This window comes from Lontra canadensis, unplaced genomic scaffold (assembly GCF_010015895.1).
Source record: "Lontra canadensis isolate GAN:19392208 unplaced genomic scaffold, GSC_riverotter_1.0 scaffold2, whole genome shotgun sequence".
Taxonomy (NCBI): Eukaryota; Metazoa; Chordata; class Mammalia; order Carnivora; family Mustelidae; genus Lontra; species Lontra canadensis.
Genome location: NW_022630996.1, coordinates 3,406,893 through 3,431,618, shown reverse-complemented (window position 1 = coordinate 3,431,618; position 24,726 = coordinate 3,406,893). Strand labels below are relative to the sequence as shown.

General features: G+C 38.9%; 1 long non-coding RNA gene across 1 annotated transcript; it reads right to left on the bottom strand.

Moving 5' to 3' along the window:
- Window positions 1–1,357: 1,357 nt before the first annotated feature.
- On the bottom strand, window positions 1,358–18,844 carry LOC116872029. The gene is made up of 3 exons (XR_004383582.1): window positions 18,761–18,844; window positions 16,937–16,938; window positions 1,358–1,372 (listed from the first exon to the last, which is right to left on the bottom strand). It is a non-coding gene; the product is annotated as an uncharacterized LOC116872029 (long non-coding RNA).
- Window positions 18,845–24,726: the final 5,882 nt, after the last annotated feature.

Genomic DNA, 24,726 nt, shown 5'->3' with positions numbered 1-24,726 from the left:
ATACTTAATGAATGAGAGGCTTTAGAAATACCTGGACACTCCATGAACGCCCAGACATTGACACCTTATATGTTAGAAGCCACTTACATAATAGAAAACGTTCTTGCTTTAGCAGTCAATAACCTGGCTTTCAGTACCAAAAGGGAACAAACTCTTATCTTGTTTCAAACACTGTTATATTTGTGAAAGAACAATAAGCTTCTATCTTGGTTAAGCCATTCTTATCTAATCCCCCCACCCTGCCAAGCTTTGGTTATACACAATCCAACTTTAGTCTCAACCACAAGAGGCATCCGCTAAGAAATGATGCCTGGAGTGGAGAAGCACAAAAGTGAAAGGATTTGGGATATATTCTGGGGTCAGAATCAGCTCTTCTTGTTCATGCATCAAATATGGGGCATGAGAGATTTGACTCCTATATTTTTTGCTTTTACAGTGAGGTATATAGTAATTTTATTTACTGAGATGGGACAGGACAAGTGAAAGGGGAGGGAAATGAATTTAAAAGGAATAATATAAATGTGGGGAATATATGTGTAAATGTGGGCAGGGTCAAAACCTCACCTGTTTCCTCTTAGATGGTGATCAGCTGGGCCTGAGAATTAAATTAATGTAATGGATTAACTGGCAAAACCATACAAATGTATTTAATATAGGTTTTATGTAACATGGGCGCCCTCATAAGTAAATGAAGACCCAAAGAAGTAGTAAACCCCAAATGCCTTCAAAGTGGGTTTAACAAATAAAGGCAATTGTGGAAAAGTACGTAAAATGTAAAATGTAGGGAGGCTAACAGAAAGTGAGCTATTTTAACAAGGTCTATTTGTACAGAATTCTCTCTGCCTCCACTCTGGGTCTCTGGTGGTGAGAATGTTTCTCTTCTCTTGGTACAGAGAGGGTAGCTTTCACATGGGAGTTTGAGCTCCTGCTTCCAGAAAGAGGTCAGAGTGCTCTTCTTGAACGTGCTGTTTTTCAAGTGCCTTTAATTCAAAATATTCCTTATGCCACAATGGCATATTTGAGGGTGTCATATAGCCTGCCACTCTTCAGGATTTAAAAGCCTTATTAGCTTATCTACCGTAGTCTTGACTATGTGCTTTTCAATCAATAAATTATAGAATTTGGGAGGTCTGCCAAATGTTAAATGTTAAAAAATCATCTTGTTTTCTATAAAAGATTTTTTTTTAAAGATTTTATTTATTTATTTGACAGACAGAGATCACAAGCAGGCAGAGAGGCAGGCAGAGAGAGAGGAGGAAGCAGGCTCCCCGCCGAGCAGAGAGCCCGATGCGGGGCTTGATCCCAGGACTCTGGGATCATGACCTGAGCCGAAGGCAGAGGCTTTAACCCACTGAGCCACCCAGGTGCCCCTCTATAAAAGATTTTTATAAATAATAAGACATACATGTTTTTAAACGAGAAGACTCATTATCACTTAAAAAAATCTTCAAATAAATCTAATAAATTTAATGCTCTTTTTCTGAGAATTTGGGATTTTCTGAGCAGTTGGGATGATTTTTAAGGAATTTTACAAACTGATTTTAAGTATACCAGGAGAAGAATAACTCTTTTTTTTTTTTTTTTCCTTAGAGAGAGTGTGCATAGAAGGGGAGGGGGTGGGGCATAGAGAACACGAAAGAATCTTAAGCAGGCTCCACACCTTGTGCAGAGCCCATAGAAGGGCTTGATCTCTCTATGCTGGGATCCTCACTTGAGCCGAAATCAAGAGTTGGAAGCTTAACCAACCCAGCCACCCACGCACCCCAATAACTTTTTTTTTTTTTAAAAGAAGGCCAATAAAGTGAGATTTTCCTAGTAGGTAAAGAAAAATATATGTCATGACAGTAATTTTAAAAAGGTAGCATGAGGTGGGGCACTTGGGTGGCTTAGTTAAGCCCCCAACTCTTGCTCTCAGCTCAGGTCTTGATCTCAGAGTCATGAGTTTAAGCCCCGTGTTGGGCTCCAGGCTAGGTGTGGAGCCTACTTAAAAAAAATAAAATAAAAAATTTAAAAATAGAAAATAAAAAGGTAGCATGAGCATAGAAACAGGTATTTTGATAGAACAAAATAGAGTTCAGAAGCACACTTACATGTGTGGGAATTTAGTTTATGATAAACGTGACATTTTACATTACACAAAAAATATAGTGATATAGTTAATAAATATCTTTAAAAAGTGTATCTTGATATAATTATCTATACATGGAAATAAATAAAAATAAATTTCTACTTTATACCACATAAAAATAAATTTCTAATGTATTAAAAGCTAAATATAAAGGTCAAATCCTTTTTGAGTAAGGATTTTAAAAAGTAATATTTAGATGAGGAAGGTCTTCCTTGGTAACTCAACTCAGAAGTCAACTCAGATTTGACTAAGAAATTTTAAACTTTTATAAAGAGAAAAACAACCTAAAGAGACAAGCAGCACATGGGGAAGAAATCTATGCAGCATGAATATCAAGCAAAAACTTACCAACCAGAATATAAAAAGAGCCTCTGCCAATCAAAAAGAAAAAGCAGCTCAGAGAAAAGCAGTTCAGGGAAGGAAAAAAAAATGCCAATAAATACATCAAAGATACCCAGCTTTCTAATCATTGCAGAAATAGAAATGAAAACATTAAACCTTATAAAATTAAAGAATGGAAAAGATGAATATCTAGTGTTTAAGAGGACTTGGGGAAATGGGCATTTTCATACACATTTATGTATTCTGAGTAATTCCCTTTCTGATAGTGAACTTTATCATTTATATCATTATTTTAAATGCATATTCCTTGTGATCCAGCTCTTCTACTTCTAAGACTCTGCCTGAAAATAAGACTTGCACACTTTCTAGTGATGTGTGCGCACAGGTGTTAACTGTTGCATGGTTTAAAATGGCAAAAAGTTTAAAATGTCTGAAATAGAGGAATGATTGATAAATTAATTTAAAGAATACAATATAATCTGATGCAATGATTAAATGAAATGAAGCAGCTCTATATACTCTAGAAAATGACAAACTGATTTTACAATACATACAGAATTACAAAGAGAACAGAAGAGCCAAAAGAATCTTTACAAAGAAGAATAAAGTAGGAGGGGGGCACCTGGGTGGCTCAGTGGGTTAAGCCTCTGCCTTTGGCTCAGGTCATGATCTCAGGGTCCTGGGATCGAGCCTCACATCGAGCTCTCTGCTCAGCGGGGAGCCTGCTTCCCCCCCCCTCTCTGCCTGCCGCTCTGCCTACTTGTGATCTGTCAATAAATAAATAAAATCTTAAAAAAAAATAAAGTAGGAGGAAAATATCTCTAAAAGTGTCAAGATACAGGATAATATGTGGAACAATTTTTAAACTGTAATGTTCTTAGGATTCACCTGATGAGCTTGTTTAGGAAAGGGGACAAATATGAGGGACATCTTATGCCACCATCGCTGTGAATATTTCATTTCAGATATTGTATTTTTCAGTGCTAGAAGTTCTGTTTTATTATTTAAAAAACATCTTTCATTTTCCTATAAAGCCTTGAGCATAATTAGAACAGCTTTTTAAGAGTCTTTATCTGCTAATTCTACCATCTCTGCCATGGGGGATCTTTTTGTAGTCTTTTCTTTTCCTAGTATGAGTCAGCTAATTCTGCTTCTTTGCATGTCTAGCAATTTTTGGTTAGGTGCTGGACATTATGATTTTGTGGAGTTGAGTGAATTCTGTTTTTTTCCTTTAAAGATCTTGAACTATACTTGGCAGACAGTTAAGTTACTTGAGAATCTGCTTCATCCTCTTGATGTTTGTCTTCAGGCTTTGTTAGAACGGGTCTATAGTTCTGTAGCCTTTCTTCTAGGACTATTGAGTCCCAGTACTTAGGCATGATTCTTCTGAAGTCTCTAGTGAATGTCCTGTGTATTTAACAGATTTGTCCCTCTCTGGCTGATAGGAATTCCAATTATCTTCCAACCCTGTGTGAAGTCTGGGAATTTTTTAGTGTATAGTTTTCTAGATGTTGTTTTTGGCTGGTCTTTGTAGAGTTCTTACTTAATGCATGACCAGAACTGAATTCAGCCAAAGATTTGAAGTGATCTCTATGCAAATCTCTGGAGCTGTATTCTGCATGGTTCCTTGGTACTTGGCCCAGAAAATTTCAGCCACCTTAGCCTCCCCAAATTTTATGTCTGTCTTTTCATCTCAGTGAGGCAGTTGGTTTTACTTGTTTTGGTTTGTTTTGTATCTAGCCTGTAATGTGGCAAACTTCCAGATAGAAAACTGAAATGATAAATTCATCTTGTTTGTTTCTCTTCTCTCAGGCATCACATTTCTGCTCTGTTTCATATATTTTATACAGCTTTCTGGTTGTTTATGCAGAAAAGCAGATCTTTGTGTCACATTCTTCTATATGGGAGGAACTTCTTTTCATAAAGTTGAAAGTTAAATCTTAAATCCCAGAAATATCTTCAAAAGTTCTGTGCTTATGATGAAGACTTTTTGGCTGTTGATCCACAGGATAGAATGGGTGATTGATTTCATTATCTTTCCTCATTCAAGCCATTATCCGCAGAACCATTCTTTTAGACATCTCACTTTGAAATTCCATTATTTCTGAGTCAGATCTTTTTTGGTTAGATGTCTCTAGAAAATAAATCTTTTATTTTCTATTTGTGGTCTAACAATTCTATTTGGATGGTCTAATAATTCTCTTTTAAATTTTACTTCTGCTACTTAACAATATCCTGAAAATATTTTCCCTTAATTTTTTTATATTTTCAGAATATTTTTTTAAAATTTTCAAATCTGATATTTTATTCATACCATTTTATACTGTTATGAAATCCATTCTTTCTTTCACCTTTTCAGTTATTTTAAGCTTATTTTATAGTCCTTTTCAGATCGTTAAGTCATATGTGATTTTTAAGTCTTAATTTTCCTATTGCTTCTACTGACTCTTTCACATTGTTATTTGCTTCCTTTATGGTTTAAAAGTTTTGATCATATGTAAACAGCAGTTGTGTTTGCTTATGAAAACATTCTTTGGATTTCAACTTTTCTGAATTAGATTTTACTTTAAATTTTCAGTTCACATTTTTTTGCACTGCTGTGTGGCAGAAATTTCAGGATAGTTTATTCATGGCTGGTTTTTAATTGCCTTTCTGTTTAATACACTGAATAAAGTGCAAGGAAGCTACCTTATGATTTTCCTGACTGAGTTCATGAGTGGAAGGTGCAGGCCCACCACGAGTCCCAAATGTGCTTTAGTGTTCTGGTCCCTGACTGTAAGGTTCATAGTAGGGTCTGAATCCTTATTAGCAGCACCTGAATCATCATGCATAGATGTGTGTGTGTGTGTGTGTGTGTGTGTGTGTGTGTGTATAAATCTATACACAATATACATATACATACACAAAACAAATACAGTTATGTATACATATTCACACACTTGTATATTTAAATTATCTGTCAGCATATATATGGTGGGAGGATGAGTCTTCTATATCAGTTTAGCTGATGTATAACTAAAATGTGCCTGAAATTATTGTAAAATGTGGTGATTTTTACATGTTTGCATGTGTGATGCTGTGTGAGCAGAGAAGATAAAGAAGGGGCAGTTTTCTTTTGAATAATAGAGGAAACTTAGCACACCTAGTGATGAATTTACAAGCCTCCTATACTTCAGAAATACTCTTCCCTTTTAGTTCAACTCCACAACTTTTCCTTTATACACTCTCCTCCAACTACACACCAAATCCTTTCCTTCTTGTTTTCTGAAATTTTCTCCAACTCATCCACTGCCTCCTTTTTATTTCAGGCCTCCATCCTATTTCACTGGACTTGGGTGATATCCCCTGAAAAAAATCTGCATCCACCCAGATGACATCATTATTTTTCTTAAACACAGTCTAAATTATATCATTCCTCTGCCTAAAATGATTGACTGTTTCCAACTACTATAGAGATAAAGGCCAAAATCTATAACGTGTCCTGGAAGACCCAGAATGTTCTACTCCTGCCTCATTCTCCAGCCTCACCTACCACATTTCTTTAGCATGCTGATCTTTCAGGTCCTTTTCAGTTTCTTGAGTTCCTCCCAGTTCAGGGCCTTTACCTATACTACTTACTCACTCTGTAATGTTGTTCTGAAAAATTATAATTAAATACTTATTCTTGCAATTGCTTGTTACATGTCTAATTTCTCCTTATAGACTGTAAGTTCCATGGGGACAGGAACCAATCTTGTTCCAGTTCTCAACAAGGTACAAGTTGCTCAAAAAATATTTGTTGAAGGAAGAAAGGAAGGCAGAACAGAAAGAAGAAAACAAAGTATCAAGAGCCTTAGTATGAATCAACTTTTGTTAAAGTGCAATTGATCCAAGTATAAAAAAGAGTAGGGGTGCCTGGGTGGCTCAGTCTTTAAGCATCTGTCTTCGGCTCAGGTCATGATCCCAGGGTCCTGGGATCAAGTCCCAGCTGGGCTCCTTGCTCAGCAGGGAGCCTGCTTCTCCCACTGCTTGTGCTCTCTCGCTCTCTCTCTGACAAATCAATCCATAAATAAGATCTTAAAAAAATAAACAAGAGTAAATAGCTGACCATATATTACATTCCAGTTTCAATAAAAGAGGAAAAATGAATACCTTTCCTCAGTAAAGAGAGGAGACATTTAGAAAAAGGAAATTGGGGGCGCCTGGGTGGCTCAGTGGGTTAAAGCCTCTGCCTTCAGCTCAGGTCATGATCTCAGGGTCCTGGGATCGAGCCCCGCATCGGGCTCTCTGCTCAGCGGGGAGCCTGCTTCCTCCTCTCTCTCTCTCTGCCTGCCTCTCTGCCTACTTGTGATCTCTGTCTGTCAAATAAAAAAAATAAAATCTTTAAAAAAAAGAAAAAGAAAGAAAAAGGAAATTGGGAGAAGTCAGTTTATGAACTTTACTACACTTCATGTTTTAACTCATTTACTTACCATGGAGTGAATGAAAAAGGTCCAACATGCGATTCTAAGATAATTCCCTCCTGCTGCTACAAATATAGCCAACTCTCTTTAGCATGATTTGTCATATTTTTGGAGCATTGTTCTAGTAATGGTGACTCAAAATAGAACCTTTTTGTGGTAACTTATAATGAAGAATTACCACTTTCAAAAGGTTATCTTTGTGGTTTTTCTCTTTCCAAAGCAGAGCTTTTACTTGATATTCTGCTTTTCCATTAGTGACAGTACACGTTCTGGAAGCCTTGCAGAAATTACTGATACTTACAGTAGAGGGCAGTAGAGGAGCACATCTCAGGATGAAAATCAGGGGCGGGACCCAAAGTCCCTTTGTCAGGGCTCCCCTTGGAATAATGCGAGGCTAGGTCACTTAAAGGAAGACTTAATCAATTTGAGAAGCTACAAGTTGAGGAGAAATAGTAAGTATAAAGTCACTAAATGTCTCAAAATTTGTAACACCCACAGAATTTTAAACGTGTTGCTTTTAAAAGGATACGTTTTAAATTTTATTCTCATGAACAGAAATACAAGTACTATTCCTGGCAACAGTAGACCCTAGCTTTTCTTATTTTTCCTTAATAATTCACTCATGCTTTTATTGAAAACACCAAAGTGATGCATTTAAACAGATTGGGTTTGTGTTCATTACATAGGCAAAGGGAGTTTGTAGTATGAACTACAAGCATTCCTAATCTTTTCACAGATCACACCTAGGGGATTTATTTTTATATTACGTGGTCTAATGTTTTTCTCTTTTGGTTGAGTGAACCAGGAAGGTTACTGAATTTAGAGAGATAAAGTCTGCAGTACTGTATACCTTGAATTATGAGCCACGGAAAGTGAATCGTGGAGGCATGTGCCAAACAATTCCAAAGATACTTAGACTGACTAAACAGTTCAGGGCAGTCTTCAGCGAGGATGAGGCCATCAAGTTAGAATATGTAGGTTCAATGGGATTTATATAAAGCCCTGAAGTCTGTAAAGCTTGACAGAATGGAACTATCATTTTTTTAAAGGTTTGCTGTCACAGGAGGAGGTAGAAGTTGAAAGACAGCAAGTTGGATAACCTGGCTTATACACTTGGGTGCCTTCTGGGTCAGTCTCACAGGGAGTTACCGTTAAAAGCCACTCATATCTGTGTACTTAATTAGAGGGAAGTTTATTGGAGCGTGGTGCTGTCCATAGTACCTGGAAGACTTTGATAGCTCCAAGTACCAAGGCAAACCACAAAATAATTATATATCAGATTATTGATCATAGTATAATTCTATACTCCACAGAGTCTAAGATACATTTTTTTTTCTTCACAAAGCTATACCTTTGACCATGGGAATATCTATAATTAATGGTAGATTATAACTGTAGTAGGCAGGAGAACAGTTTTCACTGCCTGTGAATTCACAGATTGGATATAGCTTTTTTTTTTTTTTAAGTGTATTGAGAATTATTGTGCACACAGAAAATCATAGAAGCAAATGTGTGACATATGATTAAATATGCCTAAATAAGGCTTAAAAAAGACCTTCCAATAAGTATCAAATAACAATCCCAAGGGAGAAGAAAGTGTCATGCTATAGTTTAAGTAGTATTTTGTTTTCCTTAGTGACACAGTGTACAGCACAATCAACAGTGTCTCACATTTGATAAAATGTGACATTTTTATATCCCTTTTATGAATGGGGAATCTGAGGCCAAGAAAGTCTAAGAAGAACTTCCTAGGGTACACACAGAATATAGTTCCCGATGTATCACGAGTCACCAAAACGACTACCTCACTTCTTCATTCTTACCTTCTCTGGCAACGAAAACTTTGTTAGCAACTGTTCACACACTTATGAGTATCAGTAGAAAAAGAAAGTTATGCCTTCATAAAAAAGAACCCAGAATTCCTATTTAGAACACAAGAAGCAATTAATACTGTGATAGGGTCATGTCACCAAAAATAAATCCTTAAAAACCCTAAGCATTAAAAAAGGTAATTTGGTTAGTCATTAAATTAACACATTGTTATAACAAATCTATCAGATATAGGAAGTTCAGAGTGAAGTTGTTTAAAACTCCCAGCAGAGTTTAAATGTTAAGCCTGTCCAAAGCTTGACTGCATGAACAACACCCTTAAGAGTCTTGTAATTAAAAAAAAAAAAAAAAAAGCATAGGTATAAAAGAGACAAACACAATATTTTATTGCAAACATTATGTCCTCTTGCATCAACAGTTTCACGTTTTTTGGAGCTCAGGTAGAGTCTCAGATGAAACTTGGAAGTCCGTACACTTAGGCCAGTTGGCCCAGTGAAACAAGCACTAGGCATGTTTTATAAGACCCCTCGACAGTTTTAATGTCCAACTAAGCATCAGACTCTGGATCCAGTTCAAATTCACACTTAGCCTTTACCTCTGGCAACGAAGTTCCAGAAGCAATCTTCATTTATCACATCCCCCAGAAGGAGGACGTCTCAGGTGCCGTGGGCATTACATTATTATGTAAGCTGAGATTTTGTTTGATTCTGCACAGTGCAAACAAAGGTGGAATTCAACTTTAACACCAGTATTTGAAAGAGAAAGGCATTTTATATGTGACCTTGAGCATAAATTCCTGCCAGAGAGGTAGAGGCTACTCCACATCAGGGTTTAGTGTTAAAGGCACTCGCAAATAACATGTGGCTGTGCTTTCATAAACAGTGGGCATAGCCCTGCGTATTTTATCCCCTGGTGGCTCACCTGGAACATTTGGAGAGGGAAATGGTTTCTTGGAGTGCTGCGAAGCCCCAAAACATTCTACTCTCTCCATTTCACCAATTAGATATTCACTCGTTCTAACAAACATCTCTTTGGAATAAAAATGGTATTTGCTTTAATCAGAGAGGAAAATCATCCCCAGTGGAAATTAGTTTCAATTTAAATGGAAAAATGAAGAAAACAGAGGGAAGACCACAAAAGTGAGAGGAAAAGTATTCACAAATATACCTTTGATCTCTCTGCCAATAATATCTTTTTCTTCATATAAGGGCTTCCCTTGGGCACCTGGGTGCCTCAGTGGGTTAAGCCACTGCCTTCGGCTCAGGTCGTGATCTCAGGGTCCTGGGATCGAGCCCCGCATCAGGCTCTCTGCTCAGCAGGGAGCCTGCTTCCCCCTCTCTCTCTGCCTGCCTCTCTGCCTACTTGTGATCTCTCTCTCTGTCAAATAAATAAATAAAATATTTAAAAAAAAACCAAACAAACAAACAAGGGCTTCCCTTGCTCCCTGATATGCCTTGGGAAGTTCTGGTACATATATTGGGCTATTAAGGATTCAAGAAACCCAAGTTTGAAATGCACTTTTTTTTGTTGTTGTTATCTACAGTTTTATTTACTCCTTGAATTTATTTACTCCTTGATTTATGTTTCTTCAAGAGGTAGAATGAACAGAACTTGCTGAGAACTGCTTTTGATTAAACAGAAGGAAGAATTTTTAAATCTTGGACTCTCCCATAAGGAAGCATTTGGTTCTCTGTGACTCAACATTTTTCAGCAGAGGCTGACAATCTAGTTGTCAGAGATGGGATAGAAGGGTTAGATGTTAAGATGACTTAACTTCTAAGACTTGGTATTTTCCCATTATTTTATAAAATGAACAAAAATTGATGAATCTTCTGAACAGCATTTAATTCAGCAGTAAAATGCATTTAAAACAGGTGATATTCTGTTTGTAAAGAACCAAACCTTTGGATGTGCTGATCATACAAAATCAACTGCTTAATAGTGTCTTGGCTCAGTTAGAAACATGAAAGCTCTTTGTGACTTAAATTTTAATGTATACACTTCATGGGTTTTCAAATTATCCTGTTTAGAATAACATTCTGGGCAAGGATTATATAGGTCAGCCCTAGAGAGAGATGTGCTTCGCTAACCTGGAAGGATGAAGGAGCTTCAGTGCTCCGAGGATATACAAACCTATTCCTTGCTTAAGTTTTCATTTTCCGACAGGCTATAAAGAGCTTCGCTTAAGCAAAAGGGAGCATCCTAACTCATCTGTAGCAGATGAAGTCTTTTTAGCACATTGCATCTGCTTTATTGGTCTAGTTATTTAGATTCCGTTGTAGGCTGACATATGACAGAGTTCCCATTTAAATCTTAGAAGTAAAGAGCTTCAAAAGCAACCTTATTAAGGTTAATAGAATGAACTCACATGTCTGCGATTGGGGAAAAGGTAATGAGACACTCACTAAATTGTTCACTAAATAGCTTGTCATCTGTGGGTCTGCTGTCGGGAGTTTCACCAATGGATCATTCTGTTGTCTGTAAAGAGCACGATTTTAAAAATATTAAGGTACTCAAATATGTATCATTCTATTGCTTGTTGACTAGCATTCTGAAGGTCTCTTGAATAAACATATTATTGAATATGTTTTCTTAAACTAATGTGTTTAGATGGATGAGGTTATAGAAGTTATGTTTAAGCTCAGATGTCAATCACTAAACGTTTCTATAAAGTATACAAAAATCTGGAATTAATTTGGGATGTTTCCACTCTTTTGAAAAGGAAATAGATTGGCAAGTTTTAATTTGTTCTTTTTGCCGTATTAGATTAAGTTAAAACCCAAGACTGAAAAGAAATCTTGAAATGAAATGTGGAATTAGTCACTGCCCTCTGGAAAGAAGAAATGAAACATTTAATCATATCATTATTTTAACCACAGTACAAACAAATAAACACATACAGGACCAAGGTGAAGTTCTACAACTGAAAAAATTTAAATAGATCAGTTGGGTATTGCAATTGTTACTTTCTGTATTGTCGGGTGTTCCCTTGTTTGTTTTTAACATCTTACCATTCAAACACTAATAAACTCAGACTGCTCATTCACCCAACTCACTAATTAAGGAGGTTTATTAGTTTCACTGCAAGCATTTTGTCCAGGCAAATTAGCACAGTGCTGCCATCAATAGTACCCTGGAAAGATAAAGACGGGGGGGATCTTGGAGAACCAGGTTCAACTGCAAAACAGTACTATTACTTAATAATGCAAGATGAATCCATCACACTTTTCTGTTTGTGATCTTCAAGGGAGTATCTGCCTAGTTCCTAATTAGTGAAGCAAAGTGGAAACAGAGCACAAAAGTTAAGATTGTCATTCAATGTCATGAAACGTGTAGAAGTAAGAAAGGAAGTAAATATAATGATGACTAACTCCAAAAAGTCAAAGAATGTATCAAGAAAAAAGTGTGATAAGAAGGTGTGAAAAGAAGACAAACCGTTATAAAAGTTACTTAAAGAGAAACATTATTTTTCTCAATACCAAGAATCAAATACTAACAGAGATATGAATAGAGCAATTGTTTCATTGTTATCTTCATTGTTAGGTTTTGAGCTACAAGAAAATCTTTCCTGTGTTAGAAATGAACTTGTAATCTAGTAGAATACCCCACTGACCTCAAGACAAAAAAGTACTGCTTAAGCTTGTATAATTGTAACATTTTATGAGCACAGTTATTTGACCATGAATTTCCATGTGGGGAGTATGGTTTACTCTCAGCTAGTATGTAATATTATTAGAAGAGCAATACTGAGTTTGGTGATTCTCAATGGAAGTTAGTATGCTGTTTTTGCTCCTCTGCATTTATGAAAACATTCCAGAAAATATTTCCTCCATATACTTCTATCCCAGTCCTACCTCTTTTGTCTTGTTAAGGTCTCTGTCAGAAGAGAGCCAAGATTTTTTTTTTTTTTTTTTGAGTAGTTTCCTCTAAACTTGACATCAACAAATATTTACTGGGATATCTACAATGTAGAAAGTCCTGGATTTTTGGTGCTATTAGTGAAATAATAAAAAAAAAAAGAAGTTGAGTGTACAATTGTACTTTTAGTGGGAAACTTAACTTTTATGCACATGAACTCATGATTAATAATAAAAATAGTCCATCTTAGGTGCTGAGTGAGTGCAATATGCCAATAGGTTGGGTACAGAGTCATAGCAAACATCCTTGGGAAGATACACAGGAAAACTGGTAACTGGTTGCCGGAAGGGAAGGAACTAGGAATATGAAATAGGTACGAGATTTACACTTTTCACTGTATCCCTTTTTGTATGGTTTTAATTATTTACTTGTGCTCATATCACTTTTTAAATTGATATTGAAAAATTTAAATATTTTTTCTGATGGTAGTGCAAAGCTGATTGTGAAGACCACTGAATTCCAAACTGAGGAGTTACAGTTTTTCTCTGCAAGCTCTGGGGACACAAGGATGATATTGATGTGTTTAATATTAGAAAAAATAATTGTGCTGCAATTCTGGAAATACTGGAGCAATGAAAAATTAAATGAAAATGCATAATGTATCAGGCATTTTATGGTATAATTTCATTTACTTTTCAGATTACTGATACGGTGCACTTAAAAGTTTTTGGAAACAGTTTTATTGAGATATAATTCACTCACTGTACAAACCACCCCTTTACAGTGGACAGTTTCAATGGTTTTCCATACAGTCACAGATATGTACAACTATCACTACGGCCAACTTTAAAACATTTCATTGTCACGGGGTGCCTGGCTGGTTTGGTCGATAGAGCATGCAACTCTTGCTCTTCGAGTCATGGGTTCAAACCCCACACTGGGGATAGAGATTACTGAAAAGAATAAAACAACAACAACAAAAAATACATTGCATCGCCTCAAAAAGAAACCATATCCCCTTTTATTACCACCTTTCTTTCTCCCACAACCCCTACCCCAAGCAACCACTGAACTGGAAACAACTGTCTTACAAATTCCCCTTTTCTGAAACTCTATATGAATGGAATCATGTAGTATGCAGACTTCTACAACTGGCTTATTTTACTTCTCATAATGTTTTCAAGGTTCATTGGTGTTCAGCATGTATCAATCCATTTTTCCCTTTTATGGCCAAATAATACTCTGTTGTACACATATACTGCATTTTGTTCTGTTTATTTGTCAGTTGACGGATAGTTGTGTCAGTCCCACTTTTTGGCTTTATGAGTAATGCTGTTATAGTAATTCATGCACAAGTTTTTATGGAGATGTATTTTAATTTCTCTTGGATATATACCTAGCAGTAGAAATGTTGGGCCATATGGTAATTCTATGTTAAATTGTTTGAGGAACTGTCAAATTGTTTTCTAAAACAGCTGTACCATTTTACATTCCCATCCGGAAGTGTTTAAAGGTTTTGATTTCTCTACATGTTTACCATCACCTGTTAGTGTTTGTCTTTTTGATTCTAAATCATGCTTGTGGGTATGATATAGTATCTCATTGTAGTTTTGATTTGAAGTTCCTTGATGACCAAAGATTTTGAGCATCTTTTCATGTGTTTGTTGGTCATTTGTATATCTTCCTTGGAGAAATGTCTATTCAAGTCCTTTGCCCATTTTGAAAACTGGATTGTTGTCTCTTTTTGTTGAGTTGTGAGTTCTTTACATATTATGGATAGGAGTCCCTATAGTATATGAAATGCAAATGTTTTCTCCCATTCTGTGGGCTATCACTCTCTTCATGCCGTCCTTTAAAACATAAAGTTTTTAGTTTGAAGACCCCCAAAGTATCTATTTGCCAAATCTGAGGTCATGAAGATATATCATTGTTTCTTTTTTTTTTTTTTTTAAGATTTTATTTATTTGACAGAAAGAGACACAGCAAGAGAGGGAACACAAGAAGGGGGAGTGGGAGAGGGAGAAGCAGGCTTCCCACTGAGCAGGGAGCCTGATATGGGGCTCAATACGGGGCTGGATGCGGGGCTCCATCCCAGGACCCTGGGGTCATGACCTGAGCGAAGGCAGATGCTCAACGACTGAGCCACCCCCACACCCCACCTTCTGTTTTATTCTTAAGAGTTTTATACCTTAGGCACCTTGGATCCATTTTGAGTTGATTTTTGTTTATGGTATGAGATAAGCATCCAGTTTCTTCTTTTTCTGCTTTGCATGTGATTACCACTCCTACCAACATAATTTTGTTGAGAAGACTGAATATTTCTTCATTAAATGGTCTAAGCACGTGTTGAAAATCAGTTGGCCACAGACACATGACTTTATTTCGGGACTTTTAATTCTATTTCCTTGGTCTGTGTGTCTATCCTTGAGCCAGCGCCATACTGTCTTGATTACTGTTGCTTTGTTGTAAGTTTTGAAATTAGGAAGTCTGAGTTCTCCTACTTTATTCTTCTTTTTAACGATTGTTTTGGCTTTTCTGTGTCCTTTGTATTTCCACAGGTATTATAAAATCAGTTTGTCAATTTCTATGAAAAAATCAGCTGGGATTCTGACAGGGATTTTGTTGAATCTGTAGATCAGTTTAGGGAGTATTGATATTTTTATGTATTTATATCTTCCTTAATTTCAATCATGCTTTATAGTTTTCAGAGTATAAGTTCAGCACTTCTTTTGTTAAATTTATTACCGAGCATTTTATTCTTTTTGATGTTATTGTAAATGGAACTGCTTTCTTAATTTAATTTTTGGATTGTTCATTGCAACTATATAGTAACACAATTGATTTCTGCATATTGATCTTATATCCCGTAACCTTGCTGAATTTATTTATCATTCTAATAATTTAGTGCGTACTCATGGCATAAAAGAACAAAGCCAAGAAGTATTTAACTGCTTAAAGATGTTTGAATGGGAAGAAGGAGTCATGGCCACCACAGTTTTGCAAAATCTGTCTTTCTGGTTTGTGTCTTTCTCCCATCTGTCCAGAGGAGGTGTCTAAATCGCCAGTTCCCTAATATAAAACCAAACACTTAAGGGTTAACTCAGCTTACAGCAGTTACTTGACTCCACTGTATCTAGATTAAGGACACTTTGTTGCGACGTCAAAATATGAAAGAAAAAAGGAAGGAAAAAGAAATCCTAAATATAAACCCCAATTTCAAACATTACTATATCCTTTGCTTCTCTGTTAGAAATGGGAGAAAACCCTGAAGCAAGTTATGCTTTCCACCCAGGACTTCTTTCCAGAGAGAAAAATGCTGGCTAATTTTAGTTAGCTTACTAGTTGTTACTTGTTTCGTAATATTGGATTGGCCATTATTCCTTAGTAGGAAGATTGAGAATGAAAAATTAGATCATCTCTAAGGTTACTTGTACATGATTTTCTCAACACCATTTCTATTCTCCCAGTTTCTTTACGTGCAAATACCTGCCAATAGGATATATAGGTAATCTGACTCTATCCCAGTTATTTACTTTTAGTTTTAAATTGTTTTTTCTTCCATGATTCTCATTTTTTTCTTCATATTGCCATATTGTGGCTTGCCAAAATGATTTTTGCTTCAGTGTCTTATTTTTGTATTTGGTTATAATTTCTTGGTGATCGTGTTAATCTGTCCTCCTTACTTCCCTAATTAAGGCTTAGAAATCAACTCTGATCCTTTAAAAATATTCTTTATCAAATTTACAAACATATATAATTCCACTTGTAGTTAAATCCTATTTTTTCTGGACAGACAAGTCTGACTGTAAAAAGACCATTTTTCTTCTGGATTCTTAAAAGCTTTACTAAACTGGTGATATTCAAAAGAATTAAGTACTGAACAGAATCCCAAAGTACCACCCCTGTTCTCAGTTTTTTTTAATGAGAGAAGGTCTGGGGCACCTGGGTGGCTCAGTGGTTAAGTATCTGCCTTCAGTTCAGATCATGATCCCAGGGTCTTGGCTCCCTGCTCGGGTGAAGCCTGCATATCCCTCTCCCAACCCCCCTGCTTGTATTCCCTCTCTCTGTCAAATAAATAAATAGAATCCTAAAAAAAAAAAAAAAAAATGGGAGAAGGTCTGAGCGTGGACTGAGCCATCAGAAACTGTAGAAAGCAAGTATTTAAAACAGAATTCTGAAACAAAACAAAACAAAACAAAACAAAAACAACCCACAAACTGTCTTCTAAAAATGGGCAAAATTAACCTAGAAAAAGCCCGTTACAGGAGAAATGGCAGGTGTCATCATGTCCTCCCTCCTCCAATATTCAGGAAATGGAAACTAGAGAGTGATGCACGCCTGCTATCAAGGTGCTTTTTTGTTTGTTTCACTGTTGAACTTTAATGCAAAAAAAAAAAGCTCATCTCGAGTTTTCCACAATGCATGACAATGCAGTGAGTGACACTGTTATTTGGGTTTCTTTATTCAGTAAACAGATAAAGAAAACAACTAATTAATCAAGGTAAATCTCCAGAAAGGTGAAGTATTAGAAAGTAAGAAGACATATTAGGAAAGTATGAATACATGACTGGTATTCCCTCAGTCTTCTAACTCAAAGCTTTTGGAAGAAAGTGAGTTTTCTGTTTTTTAGAAAAGGAAATAGGCAGGTGGGCCAGATCCTATTCCTTTTTATTTTTCTGTTCCTTGACTTAAGCAGAATTGGAGACTGCCTGATCTTCCTGGCTGCTTCGTCAGCGCAGTCAGCAGCAGACTTAATGGCCTCGGGGTGGGGGCGTGGGGGGCTGGGGGGTACAAGCACATGGCAACCCCCTCCACGCATCAGCTAATTCCATGCTCCAGCTATAGCCTTGGGAACAGGAGAAGTCCCAAACAGATGCTTCTTCTAAAGGTAAGAGAGAAAGTAAAAACTGAACCTGCTAAAAAAGGGATAAAAATAAAAAGTGCATCTGTGTATTTGAAGCCAGCATTAGGAAGGCAATGCTGAAAACTTCATTAGCAAATTTAAAGACTTCAGGGCAGGCTCCTGATCATTTTATTTTTCGGTGACTTTATGCAAATGTATCCTCTAGTTGTTTTTCTTTTTTAGCTTTATTGTTCCTCCCCTCCGTAACTGCCGCCAACTCAAGCCGATGTATGTATGTATGCATAGTCAACCAGTGTGAATAAGACAAGTTGACATTGTCAAATAAATAAATAATCTTTAAAAAAAAAAAAAGACGAGTTGACACTATTCAATTTTCAGTTAAGCGTTCAGCCCAACTTTAGGACCACCTCCTGTGGGTCAGGCTAGGGAAATTCTGGGAGGAGTCTGTTCTAGAAAAAGTTCAGACATCAGAGTTGGCATCTTTGGACAGGAACCACCGCTTCACATCTGCTCTTCCTGCATCCTTAGAAAGTTTTGTTTTTTTTTTTTTTTAAACAGATAAAAAGAAACTGCCATAAATATTCACTGCCAGATAAGCACTGAGAAGGCCTTTGATGTGAGAGCTTCCCCTCTGGCCTCCACTGAGAATGAAGGACCAGGCTGTACGGTCTCCCAATTCCTGCTTCCAGAAAGAGGGAAATCTGTGTGGGGAACTGAAGAGTACTATCACTCAGTGTATTAATTCCTTCAGGCTGCCATTACAACATACCACAGACTGGGTGGCTTAAATAGCAGAAATTTATTTTCTCACTGTTCCACAGGCTGGAGGTCCCAGATCATGGTGCCGGCAGGGGCAGCTTCTGGTGAGGTCTCCCTTTGCAGTCCGCAGACAGTTGTCTTCTCACTGTGACCTCACCTGGCTTTTTTTTTTTTTTTTGGTCTGTGTGCCTGACTTCCAGGTATCTCTTTTTCTTCTTAAAAGGATCTCAATCCTCTTGGATGAGAGAGCCCAACACATAGGACCACATTTAAATTTAATTTTCTCCTTAAAGACACCATCCCGAAATACAGAGCACATGCAGGGTTAGCGCTCCAATCTGTGAATGTTATGGGAACACAGTTCAGTCTACAAGGTTCAGGAAAGCCCTTTGGTCTATTCTAACAGGTGCATGATGAACCGTAACTTGGCAATCACTGCTTACCCGTAGCTTCCCCCCACCAACCTCCCCCATGCACGTAGACATCCCTGCAGACCACAGACACACAGATAGCCTTGGCTTAGTATGTAGTCTCTACTTCTCAGTTTTATACAAGATTTTCAGACATTCATAATGCATGGCTAGTGACTGACAATTTTATGTTTCTAGGACAGTATTTTCCTTTCTTGTACCAATAATAACAATAACAACAATATTTATTGCGTACCAAGGATTGTGCTTATTTCATTTCCTTAACTTCCCCCATCTACAGACCAGGAGATAAGTTTTGAGAGGTAGTGACTTGCCTAAGGCCTCAGACCTAGTAAATTCCACGCTGTCTGACTCCAAATCCAGAGCTCTGACCCTCCATCCAGTGGAAATTTAACACACTGACAAGATTCTGAGAGTCGTGACCAATCTCCTCTACCTTTATCTCGCCACTGGATTTTCAGTCTATTTAATCTCAGAGCTACATTTTCAGCCTGTCCCAGAGTAGGGTCTCATGTCTCTACATCACTAAAATATTTTATGGAAATATTTATTTCCAGTTGCTTACCGCTGCTCATTTGTGAGCCTTCCCCTCCCTGTCTGCCACTACATTGCCCCTGAAGGACTAGGAAGGTGAATAAAACACAGTTCCCGGGAGAAACTCAACACATAATCGAGAGATAGATGAAGCCAATTATTCAAAATACATCATGATGAACAGGCTACTTTATAGAGTCAGTTCAAACTGGTGTGGGAGCATAGAAAAAAACCAGAAATGCCCAGAGAGACCACAAAATAGCTTATTACAGGGTGGCTTTGAGTCATAAGTGGAAGGTAAATAAAAGTTTGCCAGGCAGGGCAGAAGGGCTTTCAGGATGGGGCACAGCATGTTTTTATGTTGTGGTATTTATGTTGAGCTCTGGTTTTTGTTCTGTGACATTTTTAAAAAGGAATAAGGCCTCTTAGCCCCAGCCCTGCTCTATCCTTGCCTCCCCCTCCCCTCCCAGCCAGTCCCAGTGTTTCCTGTCCTGCAGAGATGCCCTCCAGGTGAAAAGAAGGTGTCAGGTGCTTGATAACTCAACAGCCTGGCCAACTCAGAATTACATAAATTGGGAATGCAGTGCTAACCGTCCACGGAGTGTTTCCACTTTATTTGAAACACATACAGACCGGTAAACATCCGAAATTGAAGCATTAGAGTTATATTATGGAATCAACAATGGGATTTGAAGTCAAATCAGAAGGCCTCCTGCCGTGGCCACTCATGGGGGTGGGGAGGTGGGGGGGGTGGGGGGGTGGGGATGAGGAACAAAATATTGGCCCACCCAGCATGAAAGGCCTCTCTTTAGGTTACTCCCTACTCCTCACATCCCATCAGTCTCAGCTTTATCAGGACCCGGCTTATATTCCAAATGAGGAATTTTAGTTCAAACACCGAATTCTGCATCACTTGTAGCAGAGCAAATAACCCCACTTTCCAGGTCATGGATGTCCTATTTCCTGAGAGCCCAGCACAAGCCCCTTAACCACTCTTAACCTGGGTCAATAGATCTCTCTCTCTCTCTCCATCTATTTTTGTCAATCCTTTCTCTAGTCTTGAAGTACAAGGTATCAATCTTCTGATAATGACATCTTTTCTACCCGTGCTCTGGTCCTCTCCCCGCTCCTGCTCTCACAGAACTTTCCTGCCACTCTCTGCAATTTGCTGGCTTCCCGCTGAGAAAGCAGAGCCAGGAAGCAAGCAGCAAGGGGATCAGCTAACTGGGTCTCCCATTCTCCTCATTCCCCTCCCCCGCCCCCGTAAACATGTGTCTATGGCCATTCGGTGGCCACATCCTCTGCAAGGGTCCCGGACCTGCGAGGAGGTAAGGCAACTTAAGGGGAGCCAAAAGGCTGAGGTAAAGGTCTGGGCCAAGCGAACAGTAGAAAATGAGAACTGGTGGTGGGGCGCCTGGGTGGCTCAGTGGGTTAAGCCAAATCTGCCTTTGGCTCAGGTCATGATCCTAGGGTCCTGGGATCGGGCCCCACATCGGGCTCTCTGCTCAGCGGGAAGCCTGCTTTCCCCGCTCTCTCTCTGCCTGCCTCTCTGCCTGCTTGTGAGCTCTGTCTGTCAAATAAATGAATAAAATCTTTAAAGAAAAAAAAAAAGAAAGAAAATGAGAACTGGGGATAGTTCCATGGGAATTAATATGGAAAACTGATGGAAGGAAAAAGAGCTAATGAAAAAAAAATCAATTTAAAAGGCAAATACCACAGGTCAATGTAATGCCTGCTGAGAAACAAACTTGTGGTTTTAGCTCAGTGATGATCTAAGTAGAAAATATATAGGTTAACAGTCGGACAGGCATCCTAAGAGGCAAAGAAAGACACGGGGATAAGACCAGCTGACTGCGGAGCTGCAGGGGAGAAGCTGCAAAGCAGGGCAGAGCTGACGTCTCCTGCGAGGATGGAGCCAGGAGCCTCGAGCTGTGCTTCCCACACCCGGTTGATCAGCAGAGTCATCAGAGGAGCGTTTAAAAACCATGTTAAGGTGTCATTTCCTGGACCTCTGGAATCTGAATCTCTAGATGGGAGGCCCAGAAATACAGGTGTGTGTGTATATTATAAATTTGCTTGTCCCCTCCATCATGGAGATGCTTTATGAGCGACTCAGACGGCTGGTAATCTGGGGACTCACACTCTCACGCAATCTTTTCTTTTTTCTTTAAGATTTTATTTAATTAATTTATTTGACAGGTCACAAGTAGGCAGAGAGGCAGGCAGAGAAAGAGAGGGGGAAGCAGGCTCCCTGTTGAGCAGAGAGCCCTATGTGGGGCTCGATCCCAGGATCCTGGGATCATGACCTGAGCAGAAGATAGAGGCTTAACCCACTGAGCCACTCAAGCGCCCCTCATGCAATCTTTTCAATAAACCAAGTAGTAGGTAGGCTAAGGACGATAGGCTTGCTTCTTGGTAATGAGAGACCCGGGTAGGAGGTCCCCCCCCTCCAGAATTCTGGAGGTGTGACTCGAACTTTCTGCCTACCGTGTGGGGCGGTGAATGGAATAATGGAAGCGAGAAGGCTCCCGGAAGCTCTCAGCCACAATGAGCGCAGTCACTCTACTCACTGGTCCGCCTTGCTGCTGTCGGGCTCCGTCTAGAGACTAGTTACAGCCGATCAGGTTTTGTTTTTTGTTTTTTTTTAAACAGAATGTTCCATTAGGTTGACCATCCTTCACAGATAAATCCTGGGACATGTAGTGCTTATGAGAAGCCATAGGGTTTATTTTCATGGGGAGCTGTTGGTGGAGACGCACCTTCGTACTAAGGGGAAGCACGCTATAAGAGGGGAGAGTCTGTGTCAGGAACTCAGCCTCCTGAGCGCGATTCCCGGCTCCCCTCCTTGCTGCTGGGTGACCTTAGGCACAGTCCTTAAACTCCATTTGCCTGAGATTGCTTAGATGTAAAAGAGGGTTATGCTACTATCTACTTCATGAATTGGTATGAGGATTAAATGAGAAAATGCATGTAAAGAGTGTAGAACAGTGCCCAGGGACAAGTTACGTGCTCAATAAGGAAATGCGTATTTCTTGAAGAATTCGCTAATACATTTCTTAATGCACAGTGGCAACTGAAGGGCCAGGGTGATTACATAGCCTAAGATCACATATTTGGTAAGTGGTAGACTTAAGCACTTTAAGCCTGAGCTCTAACCTCCGCCACAGGACGTCAGAGGTGGTCAAATCATGGTGGCCCGATTGCCCTAAAGAAGCAAAGACGACGCCTGGACAGAACTGAAAAAGATGAATCACAAAACGTAGTGCAGTGGCTTCTACTTTCTGGAACAATTCAGAAATCCACGGAAATGAAAATGCAAGACAATGCTACAGTTAAAATAGAAACTACTGAGAGTTTCTGGTTCTTGGAAGAATATATGCTGTGACCTAGAACTTGGAAACCCTTTCAAATATGGAAAGGACAAACAGTGGAAGAACAGATAAAGAATCCATCTGAAATTCCAGGGGAACAAATGATTTTATAAGAATGGAAAAAGAGGGGTGGCTGGGTGGCTGAGGGTTAAATATCCTACTCTTGATTTCGGCTCAGGTCACCGTCTCAGGGTCATGAGATGGAGTCCCTCCAGGACTCTGTGCTCAGTTGGGAGTCTATCTAAGTTTCCCTCCTTGTCCCTCTGCCTCCCCCCACCTCACCCCCTACCACCAATGAGACAAGGGCATGCACTCTCTCTCTTAAAAAAAAAATGGGAAAAGAATCATAGTATACTACTTTGCTTTGTAGTAAGCTATAATATATATTTGTAGTAATATAATCATGGTTTACTGATTTCACCTAAAGAGCGATACCACTGTGCTAGGGCAGATGGGGAGAGGGAGATGGACTTGGTGTATATGAACTATGTCCTCACTCACAGCACAAACTCATATAATGGAAAAAATAAGATATTAATGTAAGCATATTATATAGAGTAGGAAGATAATGACAAGAAGAAAGATATTAAGAGTCAAAAACGTTTGTCTCTTGGGAAAGAAGTTAGAGGATTAGCATGTTGGAGCAAAGGGTTTGGTTTTCATTAAAAACCTCTGAGTTGTATTTTATTTTTTCCCTAAATCACATTATTGTATTTTTAAAATATTCAGCAAAATATAGTACCCATTAAAAATAGTGTTTCTGGTTTTCCAAGGTTCCAGAACAACTGGCTTGCTTCACTGATGGGAAGATTCAGGTTTGCCCCACCCTTTTTGTAAGATTATATTGGATTATTTATTATTTTACAATATGTCGTTGGTTTAATCTAGAGAAATAGGACAGAATTATGTGGTTGGGAGAGAGGAAGGATGGGTTCAAAGGAGCAGATGGATGGAGAAACCTTAGGAGGAGAGCATGGGGGAGTGAGGGTTGGCAAATCCCATATTCCCCAGAACTCCAACCATCAAGAAAACGTGCTAGTAATGGCTAACAACGGTAGCCTTTACTATGTACCAGGAACTGTTCCAAGCTCTTTATATAAAATCTTGCATCTAACAACTCTGTGAGGTCTTGTATAGTAAGTATCTCTGTTTCACAAACGGCAAAGCCAAGCTGGAGGGAGACGAGGTGATTTTCTCAAGATTACATGGCTAGCAAGTGGCAGAGTCAAAATCGGAACCCACACCCTCTGGCTCCAAGTCTGAGCTCTTAGGCTCTATACCAGGGCACTTCCGAGCGCACACATACATCTCAGTTTTGGGGTATAGACGGACAATGCAGGAAGACTCACCAAAGAGAGTGTGGGTGCTGGGCGGATAGGCTGTGGAAGCTTCTTGCTTCTACGTACTGGTCTTAGCTGGCTGGCATGCCACATGCTTACCTCAGTTTCTAAAATGGTGTGGAAAAGCTACAAGGGGAGTGAACACAAATTTCATTTTAAGGTAGTGAGAAAGAACCGCTCCCTGACCAAACTTTAGTCAGGCCCCTCTGCGTAAGCCCGACCTTGGGCTTCCATCTCTACCCTGTGGAATCCGTTTTTTGTGAGAATCCACCCCCCACACTTGTTTCTTCACTAGACTCCCACTTGTCCATGCTGTTTTTGGAACTGAGCCCCGTTCTATACTGAGGTCTCTTCTCCCCTATCACAACAGTTCCTGAAGAAAATCTGTCTTTACTGCTGTTACCAGTGCCCAGCTCTGGTTTCCTCTCATAGTGATCAAACCTCTGGTGTCCGTGGGTGGCCATGTTATTGGGGGATTGTTGCAGAAATTTCTACATAATATCACCAGGGATGGCTTTACTCATTTGATCGGATGGCTCTTACTTACCCCCCACCCCACACCTCTGTAGCCTCAACCCCATACTGTGTTCCCCTCCATTCCTCCCTCCTTTCCCCCAAGGCCGCTCATGGAAGCGTGGCACATAGCTGGAAATGGGGAGTTCCCAGTGAGCAGCACAGAAGGCTTCTTAAAGCAATGAGAACCGAATGGGTTGAAGTGGAGAAAGCAGGAGTAGGATGTGGAGATAGATTATACACACACACACATACAAGGACACTATGCTCATATGGTTAAGTTGCCACTTGACTATTTTATTTATTTATTTATT